Here is a 19,910-nt window from a genome sequence, read left to right on the forward strand (position 1 = left end):
AAAGCTAGGTAATACAGCCAAGTAATAAAAGAAAGAAATCACATCAATCTATAAAAGTATGCCTGCATCCTCTTAGGAGCTTCAGTGTACATATATTTATTTATTTATTTATTTTTAATTTTTATATACCGGAATTCCTGTATACAATACAAATCAGTCCGGTTTACATGGAACGAAAAGATAGCCCTGGTCTGGGAAGTCAGATCAGGGTTTTTTTTACAAAGAACATTGAACAATAACATATATGCAAAGAACATTGAACAATAACAATAAATCCTTAAATATTTTCGTAATTTAATTAAAATTAGGCCAATGGCATGTTGAACTTAAATTAAATGTAAGGTAAATTGAAATTTAATTTTGCATAAAATTGCATATTATGCATATACCTTCCAAGATAGTTGACCAAGCCCTCCGAATTGGCAGAGCTATAGCTGAACTGCCGGCTTATTATTTAGAATGGAACTTCCAGTTCCTTCCTGTTTCCGACTCCGGCAAGGAGTCGCAGATCCTCTGTTTAGAAGGACCATTAAGCATGATTGTGGCTGCTGAGATAGAAAGGATATGCATGCAGCCTTCCAGCGTTTTGGGAGGTAGGCATAATAATACCTGGGAAAGGCCATACCTACATGAAAAAATATATAATGCACTGCAGGAATGTAGAAAAATACAGGAGGCTGTATTTTTGATGCAAAATGATAGACAAGTTAGTTAGAATCAAAGCCACATTTGAAAAAGTGAAAAAAAATATATAGAGAGAGAAATAATTATTCTAGATGGTTTTAAATAATTCTCCCATCGACTACTTCCAAGAAATAAAAAAAAAAAAAAAAAAAGATCCCTGTGGTAATATAAAACTGCTTATTTCAGCACGGTAACATTTTTTTTTTTTAATATTCTCTCTCTCTCTCTTTCCTCAGTCCCCTCCTCCTTTCCTACAGGAGATGCAGAAAGCAGGGAGTGTGAAAGGGCCAGAAAGAGAGAAGGAAGAATGACTGGAAGCTGTTAGAGCAAGTCTGAGTGAATTCCCGCTCCCCGGGGAGTCGGTAGACATTTTGTGGAGATGTTACTCCTGAGTTTCAGACTATGATAAATATGATAATTTGTATAAAATTTGAATGGGTTCTTGTTTTCAGGGAGACTGGCTTCGATGATGAATGTTCATGATTTTCAGATAGATGGCTGATAAAAAGTGTATTGAATTGTTGAAAGCGATTTTAATTTTAATTCTCTACCTGCAGATGTCTGATCCTGATAATGTCTTCTAATAAAGCAGGAAGGTGTCAGTTTCAACAGCAGTATCTCGCTTCACCGCATCCTTCCCATCTTCAAACTGTGGCAACATTAACCTTTTCTTATAAAAAAAAAAAAAAAAAAAGGCACATAAAATTATGATAATTACAGAGTTATTAATTTTAAAAAGAGGGTTAGCGGGACATTTTTTTTATTGTTATTATTAATAAAGCTAGCGTGGTCTCGAAAGTAAATCCCAGCGTGAAACGATGCGTCTGATTATTAATTCTATTATTAAACGTTAGGGCCGGAAATGGCTTTGGTTTCAGGCACGTTTTTAATTAAACGAATTGCAACTAGCCCAAAATAATACTACTAATAATGATGATAATAATTTTATACCATGTTTCCTCTTGTTTGAAAACTACTGTGAAAATGATCCCCAAAGCTTTGGAGAAGTAACTTTTGCATCCAATAGGTAAGAAGAAAATATCTCCAGCTGAGCGATTAAGATATGCTAAACATGGATTAAGTACCTGGATAGCAAAATGATGGGGGGGTGGAGAGGAAGATTCTTGCACATACATTTAACATCTAACCAAAACTATTACATACATATATGGTGGAAAAACTGATTGATGATCTTAATTATACTAACACGGGAACGCCAGGAAGATACTGATGTAAAGATGCTCTCTGTGTGATCTCTGTGTGTATATACATGCATTCTCTCTCACACACACATTTAAGTCTGTATTGTTTACATTTGATCTTTCGGTCTTTAAGTATTGCCCTGATCTGTCCAGTTCCCCCCCACACACTTCTCCCGGGAGTTTGTAGACGAGTTTTTAGGCTGTTTGCCCAGTGAATCTGGTTCTGGACCAGGAGATCCTGCACTGAGCTGCACTCTTTTACATGCTTAACGAGCTAAAGTGGCATTTTCTGCGCTAATATTTCATGTCAAACTGATTTTTTAACTCTGGTAACATGAAATCAATGACCTGGCAGTACAAGCTAATTAGTGCTTCCTGCGAAGCCAGTCCAAAGATTGCAAAAGAAGAAAGCCCATTGAAACGAGGGCAGCAAACTCACTACAAATCAGATCAAAACCATGTCCTAAAAATCAAATGTATAAGCTTAGACTCATGACGCTCTGGTTATGGCCCTTAGTTGCTCTGAAAATATTTGAACTATAAATTATTCATATTATTATTTAAATGTATCCTTTAAGGTTTGAAAATGAGTTATTTACAGGGCAAAAACATTGCAGGAAAAGATTACATTTTTATTTATATTTTATTGACCTGTACCTAATGCTATCGGCATGTAAATATGCTTTATTTTCCACAAATTGTGTATTATCATTGGTTCCCTTCTCATCATATTCGTTATTACTATTATTTATTAAGGATTATCTGAGAAAGTGCTCGAATATTCCATAAGGACTTAAAATACATTGATCCGTAAGACACTCCAGTTTGACATTTTTTCCCCCCTTTAAAATTGTTCTGACATTTTACCTAGAATATAGGATTTAAAATGTTTGAGATCTGCTAAAGGGTCTTGAGGAGGATTAGGGGACACAAGGTCAGGGAATAAGCTGTATTCTAAGCAATTACAGGGCAGCTGCCAGGCAAAACGGACTTGAATGAATTTAGTCAAATATGAAAGACGTAAAGGTAAAAAGAAACATAAAAAGAAAATGTAAAAAGAATATTGAAAAAAAATCATAGGAATCACTTTTAAAAAATGCAGGAAGTATAAACCAGACCCATCTTGGACAGAGTTATGTCAATTTAAACGTTTCCAATTTAAATAGACGGATTAAACAGAGCATTGGCTGCACTTGATGAAAAGTTATAGGGCAGCTGAGCTTTGCAAAAGCTGCATCTAGGTTTTCTTTTCTCAATAGTAAGGTTTATAAAGAAAAGACTTTATGATTCTTCTTCCAGCGGGCCGGAAAATAATCTGCAATTTCTCTTTTTGTTTTTCCCTTATAAATGTAGATTTTCTTCTCTGGTTTATTTCTAATAGGATTTGCGTCACGGTTAATTTCTTTTCCCCCTGCCTTCTTTTTCTTGGCTCTAATGTCCCCCCTTTTTTCAAAAGTCTTTTCGTCTTCGGGTTCCCTTTTGGTTTGAACCATTAAAAAAAAAAAATGGCCTTGCTCTGTGCCTTGCCTCTGTTTCGCCAAAACTGCTCCATTAATCAGGGAATTGTAATCCCAGTCCCAGCAGGGCTGATGCCAGGCAAAGTGCTGGGTTCCCGGGCCAACCCTGGCCCTCTCAAACTTCTTCACCGTGTCAGTAAGTAACCATCGACCTGGAAGAAAGCCTTCCCTGTTACGGAAGAAGAGGGGATATGCACCCTTTTTCACTTATTTTTACATAAAATACCTCTCGGTTCTAAAAAAAAAAAAAAAACCAAAAAAAAAACCACTGTTGATGTTTGCACTGCTCCCGCTACTTCCAGTAGATAAATCCCATAACAACCAAATCCCATGCCAACCACTCCTGGCAAAAGTTCACGTTTTTTTCTTCCCAGCAGCTTTGGCAACTTTTCCCTGGGCAAAAAAAAAAAAAGGCTAAAAGTTGTAGCCTTTTATCTTATTTGTTTCTCCTGGTGTCTTTCTTTTTTAGCCTTTAAATTCTAAATATTCCATGACTTCCCTGTTCTTGTTTTTTTGTTTTTTTTTTTGCTAAAGAGCAAGGTGAGGACGCAAGAGAAGAGACCCTGGTGCTTCTCTCGCTGAACATTATTGAATTCTGTCACTCGCGGTTAATATGCATGGCTTAGAAAAGAGGAGAACAAATTATAATCCCCAAAGTACATTTTCTATTGATTAACTGGATGACACAGTTTTCTTTTTCGCCATTTCTTTTCAGAAGGGGATTCTGGGCCAGTTCATTAGCTATTAAAGGATTCTGCTTGAACCCGGAGAGCTCGGGGCATTTAAACTCCAAACAGAGAAGAAGAGAAGAAGAAAAAAAATTAGTCAGCTATCTGTAATCGTTGACTTCAGGGCACATTGCACGTCTTCTCGCAAATCTCCATATTTTATGAAGTGGTCAAAACGTGCGCTGTGTGACTAATTTTTTATTCCTTTAAGCGTTAAAGAGAGTAATGAGATAAGATGCTCAGAATTAACCGTTCCTGCCCCGTAGCCATCCCAGGAGTTATACTGGAACTTTCCCTAAATCAACTGGTGAGACTGGGGCACACCAGCAAGTACAGACACAGTGCTGAAAGGGGGAGGGGAAGGCAGCACCGCTAGGAGTTTCTTGGCTGTATCTCAACATTCGGGGACAGATGAAAGAATTGGGTCTCACAAAGTGTGTCCAAAAATATTCTCACGCAAATAAAACCCGTGCTGATTGTGTTTTGAAGGTTTACTGGCAGTCTACATTCAAATCAAGTCAATAGGAAGGACAGAGGGAGAAATCCAAGAAGCATTTCATTAATAAACTCCATAAAAGGGGGGGGGGGGAAGGATCTTTAATTCCCGGATAAACCGAAGAAATTGCAATCTTCTCTTTATATCTGAAGACAATTTTTGTTTCATAGATCTTATTGCACACCAGCTTTGGGGCTTCCCTGAGCTTTCTGCAGCAGTGCCACAGAAATCCCTTCTTGTCTGATTGCGCGCCATGTATTTTTTATCAGTTTAATTCAGCCGCTTTTCCAGTTTCTGCGGCAGAGCTTCAGAGGGGACCAGTTGAGGGCCCCCAAAATCCTAACAGGCAAACAACATCCGGCTACCAAAACTTTTTGTTGGTTGAAAAATATTGCCGTCTTTGAAGTGTTCGATATTTCTTGGGCAGAGCAGGGCCACAGACATTGTAATCATCCTAGCTTGTGAAAAGACTTGCATCCCCGCTAAAGAAGGGACATTTCGCAGTTCAACGGGAGGATGACCCTGGCTGGACGGACAGGCTGCAATAACGCTCTTAGCACACATAGCTAGAGATAGATGTCCAGCGGGTAAACCTGCAAACTAACCACCGCCTAAAGAAATACCATGAGATAAGCACAAGTGGACTGATAAAAAAAAAAAAAAAGAGCAGAAATATTTCCTGCTGGGCTGGCAGCCATAAGTCACGCAATTACAGAATTGGGCTTCGTTTTCCATCAGACAAAACGTTAATTAGTACTACGGCTTTCAAAATTGGTCTGAAAAGCCTGCGTTTGTCATGGGGCACGATTTGAAAAAAATGTAGATAGAGATCAGAGGACTCGTGCTCAGTTTAAGATGGGCTGCGAACTTTTTCTTAAATGTCAAAGTAACTTTAATAGTCCTTCAAGAAAGATTTGTTAAAGAAAACAGGGTGAGTGCCCAAAACAAAAAAAAACAAAAAACAAAAAAGCAGGGACTTTGCCCGGGACGTAAATTCATTTACTAAAAGTGCACACGAACTCCACCGCCTATAAAAAAAAAAAACGGCAATGAAGCAAAGGCTAAGAGTGAAGAGAACGAGACCTCGAATTCACAACATCTTACCAGCGTTAAAAAAAAAAAAGATCTGATGTATTTTAAGTTCGTTCGCGCAGGTTATAACTATATGTTATATGTATGCTCCGATCCTTCCCCTCCAAAGTCGCCTGCAACTCCGCAATAAGTTTCAGTTTGCCCCCCTGCCCCTGGCTCCTGGCAGGGGCGGCCCGCTGTGCATCCTAACCTGGCCCGGTCAGAGGGACGGCGCTGCGGGCTGAGCGCTCCCATCCCGGCCGGGACCTGCTGGACCGAGGGTCGCTTCTTCTGCGGGGGGGGGGGGGGGGGGGGTGATTTTTCCAGGCTGAGAAGGCTGCACTAGGGCTGGGGTTCGGCAGGTTTGTAACTCCTGATACGTCAGACCCATGGGTTTGGGTTTGTTTGGTTTTTTTTTTAGGATTATCTCCCGAGAGAGAGAGTTAGGCGGCTAAATAAACTTATCCGAGGACATGATCGAGCCTGTCTTTGGAGCAATCTCCAGCTATGGGGCTGGTGGCTTCCTGCGAAGCTCTCGGATTTTTTATTTTTTTTGCAATACGAGTATCATTCACTTATGCTAAAGTTTGGGGGATTTCTTTATTTGGCCCCAGGCTCCTACGGACGGATTCAGTGAGGATGCTGCCGAGGTTCCTAAAATCTGGGGGTTTTTTTGTCACTGAAACAGACAAAAAAATGCAATGCGATATTTTCCCCTCCTTGCTTAAACCTAAGAATCGGTTTCCCCGAGTCAGCCCGCCGGGACTCCCCTTCCGAGCAGCGGGGGCTGGGGGTTTTAATAAATGTAATCTTTGGGAGCCTGGAGAATTTGAACTGTAGAAAGTGGCAGGCCGGAGCCCCAGGGACGGGTATGGGGAGGGTTAGATGGAAACAGGCGGCACAGCAGTGAAGCTCAGGAGACAAAACTATCCAGATCTTTCCAGGAAGGAAAGCAGACCCAGGGTTGTCCTGTTGCCAGTACAGAGCAGGAACTAAAGGGGAGCACCCCCACCACCCCCGCCCGTGCGGGGGTCTCTCGTGCTCCAGAGGCGAAGCATGGGGTAGGTTTGCCACCGCGGAGTAATAATAATAACAGCGTCATCTGTGCTATGCACAACTCGGGTTTGCAAAGCTGGGTGACAACCTGCACCTCTGACACCTTCCAAATTTTCTTTAGCCCGAGCCTCATGCGCGCCCATCACCCTCACCTCTCATTCTTATTGACAGACACCGTTCCCTTCTTCTGCCACCCTGGCCGAACAATTCCTTTTCTTTCTTTCTTTCTTGTTCATTCTTTCCCCCATAAAGGGATCTAACTTCTTAACGAAGGTCTTAACATTCTCAGCAATTTAAATGTCAATTTCGGAAGAAATGTCTAAAGTTCCACACACACACACACACCCACAGACTCACACACCCACAATCCACAGACCCACACCCCCACACCCATCACCCCCACCCACACACTTACAGACACACACTCGCACACCCAATCCCGCACCCCCCCACATACACGTGCACACCCACACACACACACACACCCACAGACTCACACACCCACAATCCACAGACCCACACCCCCACACCCATCACCCATCACCCCCACCCACACACTCACAGACACACACTCGCACACCCAATCCCGCACACCCCCACAAACCCCACACACACCCACAGACTCACACACCCACAATCCACAGACACACACCCCCACACCCATCACCCATCACACCCAAATGCACACTCACACACTCACAGACACACACTCGCACACCCAATCCCGCACACCCCCACATACACGCGCACATCCACACACCCCCCACACACACCCACAGACTCACACACCCACAATCCACAAACCCACACCCATCACCCATCACCCCCACCCACACACTCACAGACACACACTCGCACACCCAATCCCGCACACCCCCACATACACGCGCACACCCACAAACCCCCACACACACCCACAGACTCACACACCCACAATCCACAGACACACACCCCCACACCCATCACCCATCACACCCAAATGCACACTCACACACTCACAGACACACACTCGCACACCCAATCCCGCACACCTCCACATACACGCACACACCCACACACCCCCACACACACCCACAGACTCACACACCCACAATCCACAGACACACACCCCCACACCCATCACCCATCACACCCAAATGCACACCCACACACTCACAGACACACACTCGCACACCCAATCCCGCACACCCCCACATACACGCGCACACCCACAAACCCCCACACACACCCACAGACTCACACACCCACAATCCACAGACACACACCCCCACACCCATCACCCATCACACCCAAATGCACACTCACACACTCACAGACACACACTCGCACACCCAATCCCGCACACCCCCACATACACGCGCACATCCACACACCCCCACACACACCCACAGACTCACACACCCACAATCCACAGACACACACCCCCACACCCATCACCCCCACCCACACACTCACAGACACACACTCGCACACCCAATCCCGCACACCTCCACATACACGCGCACACCCACACACCCCCACACACACCCACAGACTCACACACCCACAATCCACAGACACACACCCCCACACCCATCACCCATCACACCCAAATGCACACCCACACACTCACAGACACACACTCACACACCCAATCCCGCACCCCCCCACACACACACAAGCACACCCACACCCAACCACACACCCACCCACAGACTCACACACCCACAATCCACAGACACACACACCCACACCCATCACCCCCACACACTCACAGACACACACTCACAAATACATACTCACACACCCAATCCCACACCCCCCCCCCACACACACACACCCACAATCCCCCCCACACACACACCCACAATCCACAGACACCCCCCCACACACACACCCATCACCCATCACCCCCACACGCACACCCACACACTCACAGACACACCCACAGACTCACGCACAGGAGTCACTTAGACTTTTCTGAACTTTGAGAAATTCAGGTAAGAGCGGGAGGTCAAAGAAGGTAAATAAACCAAAATACCAATTCTGCCTGCTTTTCTCCATTGCATAGCCACCACGAGCTTCCTCTCTGGATACTACTGCAACGAGTTTGGCCTGGAAAACTGGACATTTTTTGTGTATTTGTTTATGAATATAATCAATCATGTGGTGGTGCTAGGAGTGCTGAGAGTTACAGCCAAGCGGAGTAACAGGGTGACTGCCCCGCACTTCCTGACTGGACACACCCGTGCTCCTGCAAGCTTTCATAAGACAATAAGTGATGCTGAGGAAGAGCAATTGCAATCCTCCCTTCAGGAAATCAGGTATTTGTTCATTTCACAGACCAGGAAAAAAAACTGAACCGCAAATCTGCTTCAACGGCAAGGCATGACGGGGAACTGGATTCAAAGAGTAGCCGAGGGCCCTGACCTTTACGATCTGGGAAACTGATAAGCATGGGGGGGGGGGGGGTGTAACCTGCACAGCGCAGCAGATACTGCCATAGGCTTGCTGGGCAAACTGAATGGACCATTTGGTCCTTTTCTGCTCTCATTTCTCTGTTTCTAACTCTCGGGATAGTACTAGGTGTGTAGGAAGTTCTTACATCGCCCGGCACTGCCCCCACTTGGCTAAAGGGTCCCAGCCTCGCTGATATTCCCCCGTGCTAGGCAGAGGAGATCCACATTGCTCTGCTCTGAGTACCAAAAAAGGCTGAACAAACAAGCTGCAAGCGATGCCCTCTCATGAGAGGAACTCGGTGCATCGGTGACCAGCTCTGTGCGCCCTTCTGCAGGACACTGCTCTGCCCAAACCTAGCACAACGTTTCATACTCCTCCCGGTTCATCAACAGCAGCAGAAACAAAGCTTAGATGCAAACAGCCTGCCTGAGGGTCCCATCCCCCACAGCAGCAGCAGCAGCACCTTGATTCAGTAAGGGTGCGATGCAGCCCCCTTTGCCGTCTGACTGCAGCTGAACCGAAATACTTCGGGAGCAGAAGGCGGATTTTCGAAGGTTGAACGCTTTGCGCTTCTAGAAAGGTGAAAGTTTGTCAACATTCCCTTTTGGCGGGGAAGGAACCTGATTTGTGACCGGGAGAATCATCTCGGTTAATCGTTTTCTGGGGCCGCAGAGAGAAACCCCCTGATTTTCGGCATCCAAGCTTCAGAAAGTGCACTCTACCAGCCGCCTGCCCTCAAGTCGAAACCCTTGCGTTAATCCTTTTTAAACGTAGACACTGGAAAGTCAGTCCCGACATCCAGCAGACCTCCCATTACATTCGCGCATTTAATTCCTACCACTCGGAAGCCATTATGCCATCTCTTCTGTAACTGGCATCCGAGGACCTGATCTGCAGCCCCAGCCTTGACCGGGGAGCAGCCAGCCACGTGCCCTGTGATCCCGGGAGCAGGCAGGCCTCTTCTCCACAGAGAAAGCCGAGGGCAGTCCCCCCTCCCTCCCTCCCCCTCCACCACTGCTGCCAGAGCAGAAGCCCCCGGCCCCCTGAGCAGTTCGAACGCCGACCCTGACTCTCTGTCCTGGCCTGACTTCCAGATCCAGTTCGGAAATATTGCTCTAACTTCAGCCGTCCCGGTTCCCTAAACTGATCTCCGAAGGCCTCTTCGTTCACCCTCCTAAATCCCTCTTCCGGTCCCAGTTTTAGACAAATCTCATCCGAACCTGCTTCGGTTTCTGATACAGTACTCTCTCTCTCTATACATACACGTACATATACATAACCTTTGCACTTCTCTGGCATTAATTCTCAAACTCTAGGACAGAGCTCTTGGAGTTTCCTCTATAAAGAAGAGGTTTGTTATTATTATTAGTGAGCAGCTGTATAAGAAGACCACTTCAGTCGTTTCCGAGACTTCTTATACAGAGCAGAAATATTTATAACTCAACACAGATTATTTCCCTGAATGTTTTCTTCTTATATATGCTGTAGCTGAGATTTGTTTCCTGGAAAGAAGGGAATCAGGCGAGAAGGGGCTGCTCGGTTGCATCAAATCTCTGAAGCCAACTGAGGAAGCCTGAAGTCTGGTTTAGTGAGGCAGGGGGACCTCCTGCTAGCGCTCAGGACGGGAGGGATGGCAGGCGTACAGTGAGTGCTTCCAGGGGACCAGGGGGAGGGTGTGCAGTGCTTCCAGCGCTGGGGACAGGAGGGAGGACTGGAGGAAGGGCTTGCAGTGCTTCCAGCGCTCGGGACAGGAGGGAGGACTGGAGGGAGGGCTTGCAGTGCTTCCAGCGCTCGGGAAAGGAGGGAGGACTGGAGGGAGGGCTTGCAGTGCTTCCAGCGCTCTGGACAGGAGGGAGGACTGGAGGGAGGACGTGCAGTGCTTCCAGCGCTCGGAACAGGAGGGAGGACTGGAGGGAGGGCCTGCAGTGCTTCCAGCGCTCGGGACAGGAGGGAGGACTGGAGGGAGGGCTTGCAGTACTTCCAGCGCTGGGGACAGGAAGGAGGACTGGAGGGAGGGCTTGCAGTGCTTCCAGCGCTCGGGACAGGAGGGAGGACTGGAGGGAGGGCTTGCAGTGCTTTCAGTGCTTGGGACAGGAGGGAGGACTGGAGGGAGGGCGTGCAGTGCTTCCAGTGCTCGGGACAGGAGGGAGGGCGTGCGAGGCTCTGCAAGGCGAACGGTAAAGCGAAGACTTTGAAAATGAGTCCGCAGCAGTTCCTTTTTGTTTTACTTTTCCCCTGGGAAGTTTTCTTTCTTAAGTTAACCATTAACCGTTGGCAGGCAGGCAATTTTCTTCGGAATTTAAAGTATTTCCTTTATAAAGTGCAAGATAAGTAGATAAATGTAAACATAATGTATAAGGTAAGATATATATATATATGTATGTACGTATATACATGTCTGAATGAATATAAATACGAAGCCATACATATATATACATATATATACATATATAATAATATATAATCTTTCATATTACTGTTTATATATATATCCTACTGTTTTGTTTTGTTTTTGGGTGGGGGATAAAATATTATCCAGTACTACTTACTAAAGGAGAAGCTTGAAACGGATATACATAAATACTTATACAATGAATATGCAATGTGTGTAAAGTATGCGTTCAATACGAAAATAGAAAACAATTTACCTTACACCAATAATAGGCTTTACAACTGTTTAAAAAAAAAACAAAAAAACCCCACCCCAATCGCTTTCACCATTGTACCTCTGGTTGTCAGTGCGCTTATCAATCATAGGTAGGTGGAAGGGAGAGCAAAGATAGTGCAAGAGGCGAGGCGGCCGCTCTGGGCGCCCACGCCCAGGTATTACCGCAGGTCGCCCCGTGGATTGCACCTGTCTCGCCAGTGCCCACCCCCGCAGCGCAGCTTAGGCCGGCCCTCCCCCGCCTCCTTTCTCCACACAGGAATTAAAGAGATACGAATTGCACTGCGAAATCAAGCCCCCCTTGCATTTAACTAGGGGCAGTTCCAGTTCCATGCCCTTATCCCCTGCCCCCCTCCATCAAGTCCCCTCTGCGGTAATCCGAGGGGGCTGCACAGCCTTGGTCTTCCAGCTCCTGCTCTCAGCAGAAAGACTCTCCCTCCTGCTCTGTGTCTCTCCCTCTGTTCCCCCCCCCCCCACCCTCCTCCTCCGAGTCTTCCCCCCTGCTACGCTCTTCCCCTCCCCCTTCTGTCCCCTCATCCTCTCTCTCTTTCTCCTTCTCTCTTTCCGTCCTGTCTTTTTCTCTCGTCTTCCTTTCACCTTCTGTCTTTCTTCTTTCTGGCCCCCTCCCCTATCCGTGTTCTACCCTTTTCTCTCTCTCTCCATCTCTGCCCCCTCCCCAAGCCCCTTGTTTGCTTGTTCCTAAACCTGGACAATGATTGCAGCTTATGAAGTTCTAACTGGTTTTTTGTCAGGAAGATCTTTCTCGCTGCTATGCAGCCTGGCGTGACGGATTAAACATCAACTAGTTAAATAAAAATTAATATCAACTGCCTCCTAACTTCTAATGTCATGTTGTTTATAACTAATGAACTGATTAGGGGATAAACACATCAGGGAGACATTCCTGCTTCTCTGCTCTCTCTTTCTTTTTTTTTTTTTTTCTGCGAGATTCAGCTTTCTTCCATTCAAGCTTTCTCCCACACACACACAAGTCTAACGTTTTGCTGCTTTGTCTCCATTATTTTCTATGATTTCTGCTATCTAAATATTACATCTGTCCTTAAATAAACGCTCTTAATTATCGCCATTGTTATGTAAATCTTGTTTTATTTGACTAGATTTTGTCCTTTGTTTACTTTGCAGGGGAGTATTTCGGATAAAGACTTTGTCATTCGGGTTTCAATTATACAAAATTTGTGTTTTCTGTGATGGGTTTTTTTTTTATGCAGTTGTATTCCTGCAGGCTTTTGTTTGCACACTTGTGATATCTTTCCCCCACTAAACGGAACAGATATATCAACTGAAATAATATGATGGTGTTTTACTTTTTCTCGGTTGTTGAACTTATTAATTCGATTTTCTTCTAAATCTACTGAAAATGAGCCAGTTCTTTATAGGTTTTCTTATTTTTAACACTTTTCTAAACGAGCAAAAGACACGGATAAATGCATATTCATTTCTGACAAATTTCAACCTTTAAGTACTGTTTGCCCAGCAGCTTTGACTCTCAAGAAACGAACAGAAAGAAAAAAAAATTAGAAACAGAAGGCGAGAGAGAGAGCGCGCTTTTTAAACCAATCTAGCAAATGCATAAATGTAATTTTAATGAAGAATCAATAGCAGAATAGTTTTTGGGGTTTTTTTTGTTTTCCCTGGGAATCCATCCCTGAGCCGGAAAAAGACTACAGAGCCAGTAAATCAATGCAGCTATTTGGGCTTCCTCTTAAGATCGTGTCTGCAGGTTCGGGGGGAGAGGGGGGGTGGGTTTTTTTTTCCCCTTTCAGACTGGGAAAGGGGGCAGAGAGAAGACAAAAATCAATGTGTGAGCTCTTCTCCAGTCTAGTCATTATATAAGCGATGTTGTTGTCCCTTCTCAGTTAATGATAATGGAGAATCACGACGATATTAGGTGTTGCGTTTGTGGAGAGAGTCTCTCTCTCTCTCTCTCTCTCTCTCTCTCTCTCTCACTCTTTTGCAGGTTCAAATCCAAACTGGCTTCAGCCAATCGGCTGCCTCCTCCTGCACCGAGCTCCAGGCTCTGCCTTTCAACTTTCCTCCCTTGAAACTTCCAGGAAGTTCTCCCGGCGTCCCGAGCCTGCTCTGTCCCCATCCCTCCTCAAAATCTGAAACACGGCTTCCCCGGCCCCTAAATGAAGAATCTCTGTCTGCGGCCAGATCTCACCTACTACAGGTAAGTGCAGGGACGAGATTCAGCCACACAGGCAGCCTCCAGCGCCTCCGAGCTCCTGAACCCTCTTCCCTCTAAGCAGGCGCCTTTTATTCTGGGGTTGGGTGTTTTTTTTTTTTTTATAACACTTGAAACGCTTTATTTGTTTTGATTGTTATTTATTTATTTTTTCTCTCTCCCTCTCTCTCCTTTTATCAGGTCCCGGCTCAGTAGAGCAAGGTTTCTGTGGCTTTTGTTGTTATCTAAAACCGTTTAGTTTTGGATGGTTGCTCCTAGATCTTGAAAGTCAAACTGGGGGGGGAAAGCAAGACACCCAACCGGGAGGAGAGAGCAGGAGGCCGGTCGGATCTACTGGGCCGAGTCGGGGGAGGGCGACGGACCATTAGGCAGTACGAGGAGCATGGATGGCAGGGCAGGGCGCTCAGGTAAGCAGCTCCCCTTCCCGTCCCCGGCCGTGGCAGAGAGGAGGACTGGGCCGAGAGGCGAGCCCGGAGGGCTACAGAGGAGGGGGAGGGGGAAGAGGAGGAGACGAATCAATGCGCCCCCCCCCCCCCAAGCCTTTCCAGGAAAATAGGTGGATATTATTATTATTATTATTATTATTATTATTATTATTATTTTACAAAGAGTAATATTCAGTCCACCTGCCAAAAAAAAAAAAAAGATATAACGTGGGCAACTCACCCTGTCTACAAGTTACAACTTTTACCCGAGTCTCAGCCCATGTCCTTGCTAATCATTCATTGTCCTGTTTTCCAAAAGGTTGAAAACAATGTCACCTACGGTTCGCTGTTATGAATGGACCAGGAACCGATAAAAACAGATTTAAACAGAAAGGAGAACCGATTTCCATAGCAGGCGTTAGAGTACAGAGAGTTGTGTGGACTACAAAAGTAAGTGGGAACTTTCACAGTCTTGAGGAAGGCTTCCTGGTTTCGGAGTCAGCGCCACGGCCTCATCTGCCGAGCCTTGAACCGAGCTGGGAGAACCTGATTTTGGACTAGCATTTGCCCTTCCTAGTCTGGGATTTCAGATCCCGGAGTTTGCACTTTGCAGCAAGGCATTTATACACTTTATTTTTTTTATTTTTTTTATAACCAACACTAAGCTAAATTTTGTTTTGTCTGATTTGGTTCTTCTTTGCTAATTTTGAATTTGGCAGATGTTGTAGACAGTAACAAGGAGCGCTGACTTACTTTTGAAAGCTACCCATGTCCTTTTTTTAAGCTAGCAATGTGTACATAGGAAATGAGGGCAGACACAGAGTCAAAATGGCCCATCTAGTCTGTCCGGTTGAGATTCATCCTCTTTTGGTAGATGTTCCTGAAAAATTCCCAAATGCAACCCAACACCCACTCTCCCCTTGAGTCTTGCATCCAATCTCTCAAAACCACTCCCCTCCACCCCCTTTTTCCAAATCTATCCCAAACAACCCTTATTATACAAAAAGCCCAAACTCTTAATTTTTCATGTGGTTAATTTTGTTGTAATTATAATTAAAATGTTTGGAAGAAGTCAATGTGCAGGTCAGACTGAATGGTCTTCTGCTTCCTACACTCCTGATTTTTTAAATTGTTGCAGATAATTGTATGAAAAAAAATAGGAGAGAGGCTTTTTAAACATTAAAATGATTTTTTTTTTGGAGGGCCAGAAATGATTTTAGATTCTGATTACATAAAATATCATTAGGCTAGAACCGGCTTTTGATTTTTAAATCAGGAGTGAGATTATAAAGATAGAAAACTGAAATTCAAAGTAAAACCGCACTTAATCCATAACGTTTACAATTGTTTTCCCTAATACACAGAATACAATAACCAGTGTTGAAAATGTAATAAATCCAGAGTTTGCAAACCACATTTCGTTTTCCCTTCTCTGTGCTTTTTGAAGACTGGCGAAGTCCCTTTGCATTTGAGGTTTAAATAGGGAGATCAATAGAAAACAGTTGTAATGATCTAATTAATTATGGCAAAATTAAAAGCGAGTAGAAAATCAATCTCTGATGGTGTTGAAGATGGAATTAAATTGATAGTCCATCTGTTCACCTCCTAGACCGTATAAATATGCAACCCAAGGACAGAGCTAATGGGACTCACGGAGCCCTCCTCTCCCTCTCACTTCCCCTCTCTCTCTCCTCCCTTCTCTCTTTCGCCCTCTCCTCCTCCTCTTACAACGTTTGCAGACTGCAAGATAACACACAGGTACCCTTTGGATTTTAATCTTAACTGTTTACCATCATCCTTTGCTATACTTCAAAAAAAATGAAAACGAATTATTCATGCTGAAAACACCTGCCCTCCCCAGCCCCCGACCCCACACACCAACCCCCCAAGAACACAGGGAGCACACGCACCTCTATTCTATGGCCATTCAAATATCTCTCTTATTAACCTCTATCGGCTTTTTTTTTTTTTTAATGTGTCTCGGGGGGTTAAATCCTTTTCTAAAGCAAGCTAAAGCAGATTGCACACTGCAAAAGTCCAGAAACAAAAGCGCCACACACACACACACACACACAAAATCGTCGAACCGGGGGCTTTTTTTTTTGCTCTCCCCATCCGTGCAAGAGGATCTACGATAGTTTGGGTTTGATTTTCTATGTTTAAACATCGCCCAGCTCTTCGCCTAACTTCGATTCGTTTATGCTTTCTGTGCAATACTCCGATTTCAAACATTCAAGCTAAACCAGATTAATTCCCGGCCCTTCACGTCTCCGGATGCGTCACACCAGCGAGTTCTGCGGTGCCGGGATTGTTTTTCTTCAGTTAACCTGATTTGCGGGAGGAAAGGGTTACCTGTTTTTTTTCCTTGCTCCCCCATCGCACACCTGCACCTCCTCCACCTTTCGGTAGTACACAGATAGGAGGGGGGGTTAAACCCCAGCCTCACAACCATCCCTACCTCACCACCCACCGATCTGCACACCAGTTTCCACTTTGCTTGGATTTCTAGAGATATATTTGGGAAATAAATGTAAATATACTTTTAGCAATTGATAGTACTTAGAGATTAACCAGGTATGTAAACAAGGAACTTTTTCATTTCTAAACCAAACAGTTCAAGCCATTCGAGACGGAATCCATCTTAAATATTTTCTCTCAATAAGTATACAATAGGTTTCATGTAGTAAAATCAAAACACGCAATCGAATCATCTCGACCACAACGAAGGCCTCTGCCAGCTTCCGGCCTCATTTGAACGCTAACCTGGTTTACTATCATTCTTGTGCTATTATTTTCATCTACATTTCCGAATTCAAGGAAACCCAACGAATCTTGGCCCCAGATGTCTTAGAAAGAAAGAAAGGTTTTTCCCAAAGTAAATTATCCGAGCATCTCAGAATATGTTCGTTGACATCATTTTTTTTTTTTAATCTAAATTGAACAAATAATTGGACTTTAAAAAATAGCCTGCTATTTCCCCCTACCAAGTTGTTGTTTCTAAAACGGTTAATTTATAGTTATAAGGGCTTCACTAATCAAGTTCTTCTTCCTTCCCTCCACCCCCGCTCTCCCTTCTCTCCACTTCTTTCCCTCTGCCTTACTGCGTGCGGTAGAAAAGTTGTTTGAAGAGGATTTTAAAGGTTCTCCATCCTGAAACTGTTGGGATCTGTTCTGACGTGAGCGACTCTTTTCTGGGCCCCCCCTCCCCTCCCCCATCCCTAGAATTATTTTGTTTTCCCCCGGATTTACAGTAAAGACGGAGGTTGCATTTTATTCCAATTAACAGCCCGGCCGTGTGCCTTCCTCCCCCCGCCCCGTTTCCTGAGAAAGGTGCCCTAGAGCGCTTCCCTCACCCCCGATCCGATCTATTAATTGATGTATTGAAGAGCGGGATTGATTGGCACGTCGCCGCTCCTTTCGGCTGGGCTTTGCCCTCCCTCCGGCGATCCCCAATAAAAAGAAGTCTTCAGGCGATAGGTATCAGCGGGGAAATTTAATTGCAAGCCCTCACGTTTCAAACACACACACACACACACACACACACACACACATTGCACATCAGAACTAATTTAATTAGAACTCAAAATGTTGGACTATTCATTGCTCTAGCCCGTTTTGGTTTTTTTTAATATATACCACTTGCTATTGCACAGGAATACACAGAATACACTATTTTTTTCATGAGTTCACGTCTTGTTTTGTCGGGTCTCCAAAACATTACAAAGTTAGCTTCTTCCTTTACAAAAATAAATAAATAAATAAACAAAATAATAATAATAATAATAATACACCCGCATAAATAAACCCAAACCTGCCCCATGTATTTATTTTGAACGGGATATTTGACCAACGTGATTGCTCTGGTAGAGATGACGGCAAGGTGCTCTCTTGCCTGTCCACCAGAGACCATTTGCATTTGCAGAAGATTTAGAAGCTTGGAAGTTGGAACTTACAGCCAGGGGAGTCCAACAGATCAGGAGATGGTAACTTCATGGATTGGTGACCTTTGAGAACCTGAGAGGGGAGAAAGAGAGGGGGATACCAGGTGTGGAGGGGAGGGGGGGTGAAGGAGAGAAGGAAAGTAAGGAGGGACGGAAAGACTGAGCGAGGCAGAAAAGAATACAAAAAAAAAAAAAAAAAAGGCTTGTGCAAACCTCCTTGTCTGGGCGGAGACGCAGCCCCTCGTTCTCTCCGTGTCCCTTTCTCTTCTCCAGCTCCTCCACCTGCTTCTCCCAAAGACTGGCGAGAGAGAGAGAGAGAGAGAGACAGGCTGCAGGGAGACGGGGAGGATGAGGCGCTGCTGATCACACAGAGCCCTCCCTCCTCCCGGGCTGCTGACTTCTTCAGCCCAGATACTCCTTTTCATCCCATTCAGCTGCTACCTTCTCTCTCTCTCTCTCTCTCTCTTTTTATCCCCCCTTCCCTCTAACTCTAGCAGGCTTCTCACTCTCTCAGATCCCTCCCCCCCCTTCGCCCCCCCCCCCCTACCCATGTCCACGTTTCAGTCCGGTTTCCCTCACGCTTTGCGCTCCTGCGGTTTGAATCATCAGCCGCTTCTTCTTCTTTTTTTTTTTCCTCTCCCATTTGTTCTGCCTTATTTTCTCATAATGCCCCTTTAAAATTAACTCTTCTCTCTCTCTCTCTCTCTCTCTCTCACTCTCTGTCGCTCTCTTCTGTCCCCGTCACTCTGTTGTTTCTTCCCTCAGTTCCACTACCCACAGGCCATTAACAGCTGATGTTAAAGATGAATGAGTCGCTGTTACTCTCTTACCAAATCCCTTTTAATCAGCCGTCAGCCTCGGTCCTTTGCTGTTTGGAGGGGGTTAATCATTAGATCTGGAGATAAAACGCGCTCGAACGTTGCATTCTATGGATTCCGAAGGGGGAGGGGGCAGCGCGCACCACGAACCGGAGTTGCCTTTCTGCTCCGCGCACTACAGAAATGGTAAATAAGCTCCAGAACGCCCGGAAACCTCTTCCTACGGCCTCCTTCCTCCGTCTGGACGCGGTTTTCCTCTTCCCGGCAAAAGGTGCACACACACAATGCAGGGAGCTTCTTTTAAACGCCCTCAGGCTTCCAAGATTTCCGGATGGGTTGAAGATCTGTTTTGTTTTGTTTTGGGTTTTTTTTTTTTTTTTTTGCAGCTTGTTTGTTTTCTTTTCCACGTTGCCCGGACTGTCCCACCACTTCCTGGGCAATAAAAGTATAAAATAATAATAATAATAATAATAATAATAATAAATAAGTAAACAAATAAATAAATAAAACAATAAAGTGAACGATCAACGCAAAAGAAAAATACAGTCTTGATTTAAAGTCACTCAAAAGTTTGCTCCTTTTTCTTCGCATGGGTCGGAAGGAATCGAAGGGGGAGGGGGGTTACCACTAAATCGAGCTGTTCCCTATTTCTAACAATAAAG

The 19,910-nt window shown here is 44.9% G+C and overlaps 1 protein-coding gene and 1 long non-coding RNA gene across 7 annotated transcripts in view; one reads left to right on the forward strand and one right to left on the reverse strand.

Annotated features, from left to right (window-relative positions):
• Positions 1–305: 305 nt before the first annotated feature.
• On the reverse strand, positions 306–19,562 carry LOC115095444. The gene is made up of 3 exons (XR_003857773.1): positions 19,261–19,562; positions 18,443–18,503; positions 306–1,354 (listed from the first exon to the last, which is right to left on the reverse strand). It is a non-coding gene; the product is annotated as an uncharacterized LOC115095444 (long non-coding RNA).
• Positions 13,838–19,910, forward strand: part of PAX2 (paired box 2) — a 192,511-nt gene continuing 186,438 nt past the window's right edge. For 2 of the 6 annotated variants that reach the window (XM_029609097.1, XM_029609103.1), the window contains exons 1-2: positions 13,838–14,049; positions 14,809–14,939. The gene's annotated coding sequence lies outside the window, so the exon portion shown is untranslated. The other 4 variants (XM_029609098.1, XM_029609100.1, XM_029609101.1 and 1 more) reach the window with 4 other exon arrangements.

The sequence above is a fragment of the Rhinatrema bivittatum genome, chromosome 7, assembly GCF_901001135.1.
Source record: "Rhinatrema bivittatum chromosome 7, aRhiBiv1.1, whole genome shotgun sequence".
Lineage (NCBI taxonomy): Eukaryota > Metazoa > Chordata > Amphibia > Gymnophiona > Rhinatrematidae > Rhinatrema > Rhinatrema bivittatum.